Source organism: Setaria viridis, chromosome 4 (genome assembly GCF_005286985.2).
Source record: "Setaria viridis chromosome 4, Setaria_viridis_v4.0, whole genome shotgun sequence".
Taxonomy (NCBI): Eukaryota; Viridiplantae; Streptophyta; class Magnoliopsida; order Poales; family Poaceae; genus Setaria; species Setaria viridis.
The window spans coordinates 34,053,054-34,059,992 of record NC_048266.2 but is presented as its reverse complement, the minus strand read 5'-3'; the positions used below and the strand labels follow the sequence as shown (position 1 = coordinate 34,059,992).

The following is a 6,939-nucleotide window of genomic DNA, read 5'->3' as shown; positions in this document are numbered from 1 at the left end:
CCCACCGTGGCATCTCCTTCCGGCCATGCGCCGTCCCTCCGGTGGCGTCCTGCCCCAGCCCCAGCGCTCTCCCCTCCTGCTGCTGTCCCAGGCCTCAAGGTTTGCAACATGCCGAGTCACGACGACGCCTGCCTCTGGTGTGGTGTGGGGACCCTCGTTCTCCGGCAGCAAATTGCAATGCGAAGCACACCATTCTTCAAGCACCGGTGACTGGTAATTACCTTCCTACATCATGGATTCCTTTATTAGTGATTGCTTGGCTGATTCGATGCATTCGTATATCGATTTGGAGGGCCTATAGTTCGGTTTGGTGAATCAGAATTTCATTTTGGTGGATTGCAGGGTGATTGAGTCAGCCTTTGTGCCTGAAATTACATTGTGATTTGTGATATACTAGCAATAAATTCAGTTATGTTCTCCGTCCATTTACCTGCACCTTTAGCTAGCTATTTTGTATATATTGATTAGTTAAAGAAAACAATGAGAGATGTACTGGTTTGTATCCATCTTATATGTGGGTCATTTTACTGCTGTGTCAAGTAGTGTTGCCTCTTGCTGAAAGTAAGCAGGAGCAGTGTAAGGAGCAGCTGACCCTCTCCCAGAATTGGTGGTACTACATACAACGACATGGTATTATTCTATAATCAGGGATTTTTGGACTTCAGTCACAATTTGTTGACATTCAACTGCACACAGGCTGCCACTCTGGATCCTTCAATATTGTGGTCTTCCCCTTGCTCAGGTTCAACTCTCACTGTGTTGGCTTTGTTTTTGGAAAGACAAAACTATCAGAACACATTACCTCTATTATCAAGGTTAATAATTCAATATACTGGCTGGCCATGTATCCTGCATGCATTACTTTCTTAAACAAAACCATCAAGGATGTTCAAACTCTGATTTATTTTCAGAATATGGCCAAGCATGACACATCATTCTAAACCAAGCTGTGTTCTAACTATAAATTTGGAACATCTTTTTTTTTCGTTGCAGTGATCTTCTATGTGGCAACCAGGACCATGTGTTCGATGGATCACACAAATCATCGCCATCAAGGTAAGGGTTCTTTTTTCAGGGATTTCCCCTACTTGCTGTGATTCGTATGCATTTGCTTTCCTATTCCATTGGTCTGGATGTTCAAATGGAATCTCGGGAATGAATTTTGCACTAGGCAGTAGTTTTGTTGAAGCATGTCGGTTTACTTCAATAGGCATCAAGGTGAGCGCTGATATGTAATTATATATAAAGCATATTTAGTATTTAGAATCATATCGCATAGTCTGCCAACATCAAAACCTTTTGTAGTGAGATACATATGCAATCCGTTTTTGAATATTGCATATGAACCATACAGGTTTTGTGCCCAGATAGTTCATTTGTGTACACTACTGGTGTGGAAGAGATTCATGTACTTTTCAGGTTCTCTTTATATACTTGGCGTTTGGACATGAAGTTTGATTATCTTATTTGGGATAAAAAACGGGTTCAACTTCATGAGATTCTCTCTCTCAGGTAACGCACCATAACTGAAGCAAGGTTGGATAAACAATACTATATCATGGTTTGTTAGTGTCCTTTCTCATGCATTCTCATCTTTCTTATTTATGATAAATTCATTGTGGTTAGAGGTTGACAATGTTCTTTCACTTTATAAAAAATGATATATTCTTCTATTGCCTCTGCAGATTATAAATTAATTCACTTCTAATTAGATTCTCAGCTTTCATTTGCTAGGACTAACAGAATTTGTGCTGTACAATGATACTATTTGAACCCATAATTGCTGAAAATAGTTTTTTTTAGCATTAATGTATTGTAAAACGTGACTGATTTTACCAGTTGTCCACCATTCTTAGACATGATCGGTATGTGGATTTATATAATCCTGTCTCCCTCCACCTGGCGTTCGTGGCATACCGTAACTGCTGTTTGCAAAGGTGTTTCATTTGTAATACTTTGTCAACGATGCTTTCAACACCCCTCCTCTCGTTTTCTCTTATCTCGGATTTTTTTAGTCAATGTGCACTACCCAGACCTTTACATTCTTCAATTTGATATTGTAAATTACAATAGAATTTCCTTAATTTTTATTAAGAAACAAACAATTTGCTGTCATGTAGGATATATGTGGTTCGCGATATGATGATCTAATGCTGGGTCTTGCCATAAAAAACTTCTCCAATTCTAGCTCTTGTCTTCCCCTTGCACTTGCAGTTTGTTGTTTTAAAGTCAATGGGCAGCAGAATGGACACTTTTCAGGTAAGTTCAGGCTTTGCTAATTTAACTGCTCTTCTACAAAGGTTCTTTGTAACTCACAAACATCTCATGTCCTCTTCAATAGTGCCATCAATTGTTCTGCAAATGTATTGTCCTGCTAAACGTATGAGGTTTTATTTTTCGGTTCCTTGTTTTCTCCTAAATTTGCTGCTGAATTCTAACAGTGTTCACAGCCATATAGTATGGGGCAACAGCTAGGAGCCGTGCTTTCTGCTTAGATATCAATGTGAATTTGGAGGTCACTCTAGGTATGCTAATTGCACTCAATACTCGGCACTACACTGGTCGTTTACCTATATGAGCAAATTCACGAGTCCTGACTCCTGTGCTATAAACTTTCCTCTGTTTCTCTTAAGCTTCCAAGAATAGCAAGTAAGGTCTGATCAGTTGATTACATTGGCAGGTCTACACTAAGCCATGCAATTGCAAACAGTGGAGAAACCAAGCAACATGCATGTACTCCTATACAATTTTCATATTTACAAATTTTCAGACAACAAGCTCTGAGAGAGAACACCAGTACTCAACTGAATGTCATTAAAAATTAGCTCTGAATATCCCCTTAGAGATGCATACTATCAATTTGAAAATTATGCCGGCTAGTGTTGTTGCGTACTGGATTAATTTCTACTTTATGAATGAAGCAAACGTGAATACGAAACTTCAACCTGTTGTCCTTGCCAACTTTGAATTTTATTTCTGAAGCTGCAATATTCACAAGACAAAAGTACCTTGAACATGACTTCTATGCTGGTTAATACATCTTGAAAGTTAAGAGAAAACAATTTATTTGCATATAAAAAAGGAAAATTCTTTGTAACCTTGTATAAATTACTTTGCCAGTAAGCTCAGCACGTGTTTGTGACATAACCTTGTATAACCTGATCTAATTATATTTCTTGCCATATAACCATGACTTCCTTGGCTAAGTCCAGCACCATGAGCCTTTGCTAAGTACAGTTCGTTACATCCTTGCAACTTGCAAATGTTGTCAACAGAGACCAACACTACGCCTCTTGCTCCCTCTCGTCACCTCAAATGCTTGTCATTCTTTTTTTTTTGTTTTCTTTTTGCAGCAACGGAACTTAACTTCTTGGCATTCGGGATTAATATAGTTGAGGCGTTGAGCTGTTCATTTTTCACATAGATATCATCGCATTGCTTTTCTCAATTCATTAACATACATCTCAAAAATTAAATAGACAAATCATACTACAGATATCTATAAATTTATGTGGTGGAAAGGTTACCAACACACACAACATGAAAGCACCAACAGCCCCCCCCCCCCCCCCCCCCCCCCCCCCCCCCCCCCCCCCCCCCCCGCGAAACACTGTGCATAGGGCGTGCTTGAAGAAAGAGTTGTCGAGCACCTAAAATGGAGAGAATCTTGTGTGTGTCTGCAGCTTGCTTGTCTGCAGTACTTGGTGTAGGCAAATCATGGATCCATGGTAGTAGCAGTCGGCTCATATATGTTGCAATCTTTCATGCTAGAAGTACCAGCATTGATAACACATCACAAAGTACCAGCCAAACACAAGTAGAAGAATAGGTTCACCCTAACAGGTGCACACAAGGTCCAATAATGTCACAAAATATTGGTCAACCAGACCAAATTACAGTTTTGGTCATCCAGACCTCAACATCTCCACATTACAAGTAACAAAAATATTAAGAATAGCCAAAAAGTTCATGGCACGTTAAGATTTCTCTTGCTTCTAGTTCCCATTGCAGGGCTAGAAGAGGAAGTGTGAACCTTGCTTCTTCCCATTGCAGGGCTAGAAGAGGAAGTGTGAACCTTGCTTCTTGTTCTCATAGCAGGACCACCAAGGGCATATGGAATTCCCACATTCTTATTCTTTTCAACCAGTTTCTTCTTTTGTCCTCCTCTCTTCTTCTCAGCTTCTTTCTTCTCAACTGATTCACCACTTTTGTCATCCCAAAGTGGTATGGCTGGTGATGAGGACATCACAAGTACATCTACACCAGCAGCACCTCAGGCGCCTCCAGTTGCTCCTCCACCTCAGGCGCCTACAGTTGATCATCCAGTTGGGCCAATCACTCGGGCCCGTGCGAGAGAATTAAACTTCATCATGGTGTTAAGGAACGAAGGCCCATCGGAATAAGAAGATGGCCCAACAAGGCAGCCCAGGTGGGGCGCCTAGGGTTGGGCGCGCGTGACCCCTTCAGACTCCAGGGGCTGCGCCCCCTTTATTTAGTCCGAGTCCTTTTTGTTTACGACTTGAGTTTTGTTTTACATCTAGCTTTAGCTACTCTTGAACACGCGCAAATACGCGCTGTCCTTGTTGATTCAGAACTCCACCTTCGAGTGATATTTAGATTGCTCACCTCTTTTTCTTGTTCGTTCTTCGATTGCGGACAGGAATCGATCTTCGTGATCAAGCTGATCTCGCACCGGCGAGGTTGGTAACCATCGGGAGTTGGTTCAGCGATTGCATTGGCGCTTCGGGTTCGCTCGTCGTAGTCGGATCGTGAGGGTCTACTTCCACCAAGTCGAATTTATCTCCACTCACCGAAAGATCGGGCACTCCGACTCTATCAGCTGGTGCTTCACAACTAGGAGGATGATAAGCAATGGACACAAAACAGGTCTTGCTACTGACATGCTTAGCAAACATGTCAACTAAGTCTTGGTTAGAATTGACTTGGATGTTGGACTTTGTGTCAGCACAATAGTAAAAAAAATTCACTACATCACCATAGCTACATGGGTACTCGTCCACAATTTTAGTAACTAGATCTTTGTAATTTGTCGTGGCAGAGTCAACAACTATGTCACCGCCATACCAGGAAAATATGGTATTGATTCCAATAATCCTTATTTCTAAATAGTAGCTTGTTTTTGGGTCCATCCTACATATGAACACAAAACTATTAAACCACATCCTACCAAATACAAAAACGTAACATCTACCACAACCTTGTGAAATGCTTGCCAATCGAGTAGGAGAAGGGAAAGGAAACACTTACCCATCTAGAAGCCACGCAGCTCGTCCGTCCAACCCCGCCATTGTGATTTTGCAAGCAAATCCGCCATCCGCCAATCCCTCAAACAATCAAGGCCACAAAGTCTGCGTGACCCAGATCGAGCAAATCCACTATTGTCTACCCTATTCTACGTCTCCCCTTTGGTTTGGATGGATTTCTGCGGTGATTTCTCGATTCCTTTGGTCGTCATCGTCGCCACTGCCGCCACCGCTTGAACTAGGGTTTCATGTGGGACTTGGAGAAAGCATGAGAGAGTGGGGAAAAGTGGGGAATGGGTTTGGTCAGCTTGGGTATGGTCAAGAAAGGTTAGCATTGGTAAGCTTTTCCATAGGGGCAAAATAGTTAATTCCATGGATTTCTGTTGCAGGTGGGTCCAAACAGCGGTTCAACCAAATGTACTTGACAGTGGCACTGAGGTGGAAAAATGACTCAATGGCCGAGTAGGCACCACATGTTTTCCCGTAGTAGATATGCATTTTTTTTTATCTTTGTAGTGGCTTGTGCAGAATTGCCTCAAACACTTCAAGAGTTGTCGATTGCCATTCCTTTTTATCAATATTGTCTTCAGTTAAAGTATATATCTGTATTTATTTATCATTATGTTTTAGATTCTTGGACAATATGGGTGCAAATTAGTTGAATGCACCCCGTGTGGTGTGAACAGGATTGGCTCATAAGGAGTGATCCGGCGGTCCATAGATCCCCAGTGATGGGGATCACCATATGTACAATTTAGGTAGATTTTGTTAAAGAGACGGCTACGCTATAATTCAAACCTAAATTCACAAGAGTTTCGCAGTGGCTAAGCATATCTATGATTAAAAGGTTATTATAACCTACCTGATAATCCAAGCCCAACGCGTTTAGCATTGATGCTCATTCTCTCTCTCGAATACTGTGCCATCTTGTAAAAGGTGGCCACTCCTTTCGGCATTTTTTTCTCATATAATGGGATAGACAGTGTTCACATTTTCCATCTAATAATCACCAAATTAATTCCTCCAATAACTTTATTCTAATATCTTCTCCATTGTTTCATCTCCAAATGTAACTGTTAATTAGTAAAGGCGACCTGTGCCATTTGTTATGCATGCTATCATTTCTAAGTGGTCTTTCGTTCCTCGTTAGCCCCTAGTAGTTTTTTTTTGTATTTAGTCCGTTTGAAAATACTTTCCATCTATAAGCCATAAGGAAACAATCTTTAAAGATGTGCATTGTCTTGTACTTTCAGTTGCTAAATACCACATCATCGTGATACCTGCCACGTATGAACCTGCAAGTTTCGAACAATGGCACCAATACACAGAAGGTATTGCCATATTGCCATCAAACAAATATCATATAATAATGCGATTGAAGACCATGACACCAATGTTACGATCCTCTATGCAAAAGGATTGATCTTTTTTTTACCGGAATACCCCTGTACATTCGGAAAAAGTGTGTGCCACAATTTGCTGTTTGAGATCCTCTGTGTTCATATTATCAGTTTTGGGGCACCCTCTGTGAAAAAAAAAATAGAAAAAAAAAACAAAAGAGGTGCGCCCTCTCCACCTTTGCCTCTGTTCTTTCGCTTTCCCTTGTTACCAGCAACTCTTGTTACGTGTTTGGCACTATAATTCAACTTTGCATTATTGTTTGATTGTGCTAATC

At 41.0% G+C, this 6,939-nt stretch overlaps 1 long non-coding RNA gene across 1 annotated transcript; it reads left to right on the top strand.

Annotated features, from left to right (window-relative positions):
• Positions 1 to 2,944, top strand: LOC117852021 (uncharacterized). Its single transcript, XR_004639710.2, has 3 exons — positions 1 to 742; positions 994 to 2,525; positions 2,681 to 2,944. It is a non-coding gene; the product is annotated as an uncharacterized lncRNA (long non-coding RNA).
• Positions 2,945 to 6,939: the final 3,995 nt, after the last annotated feature.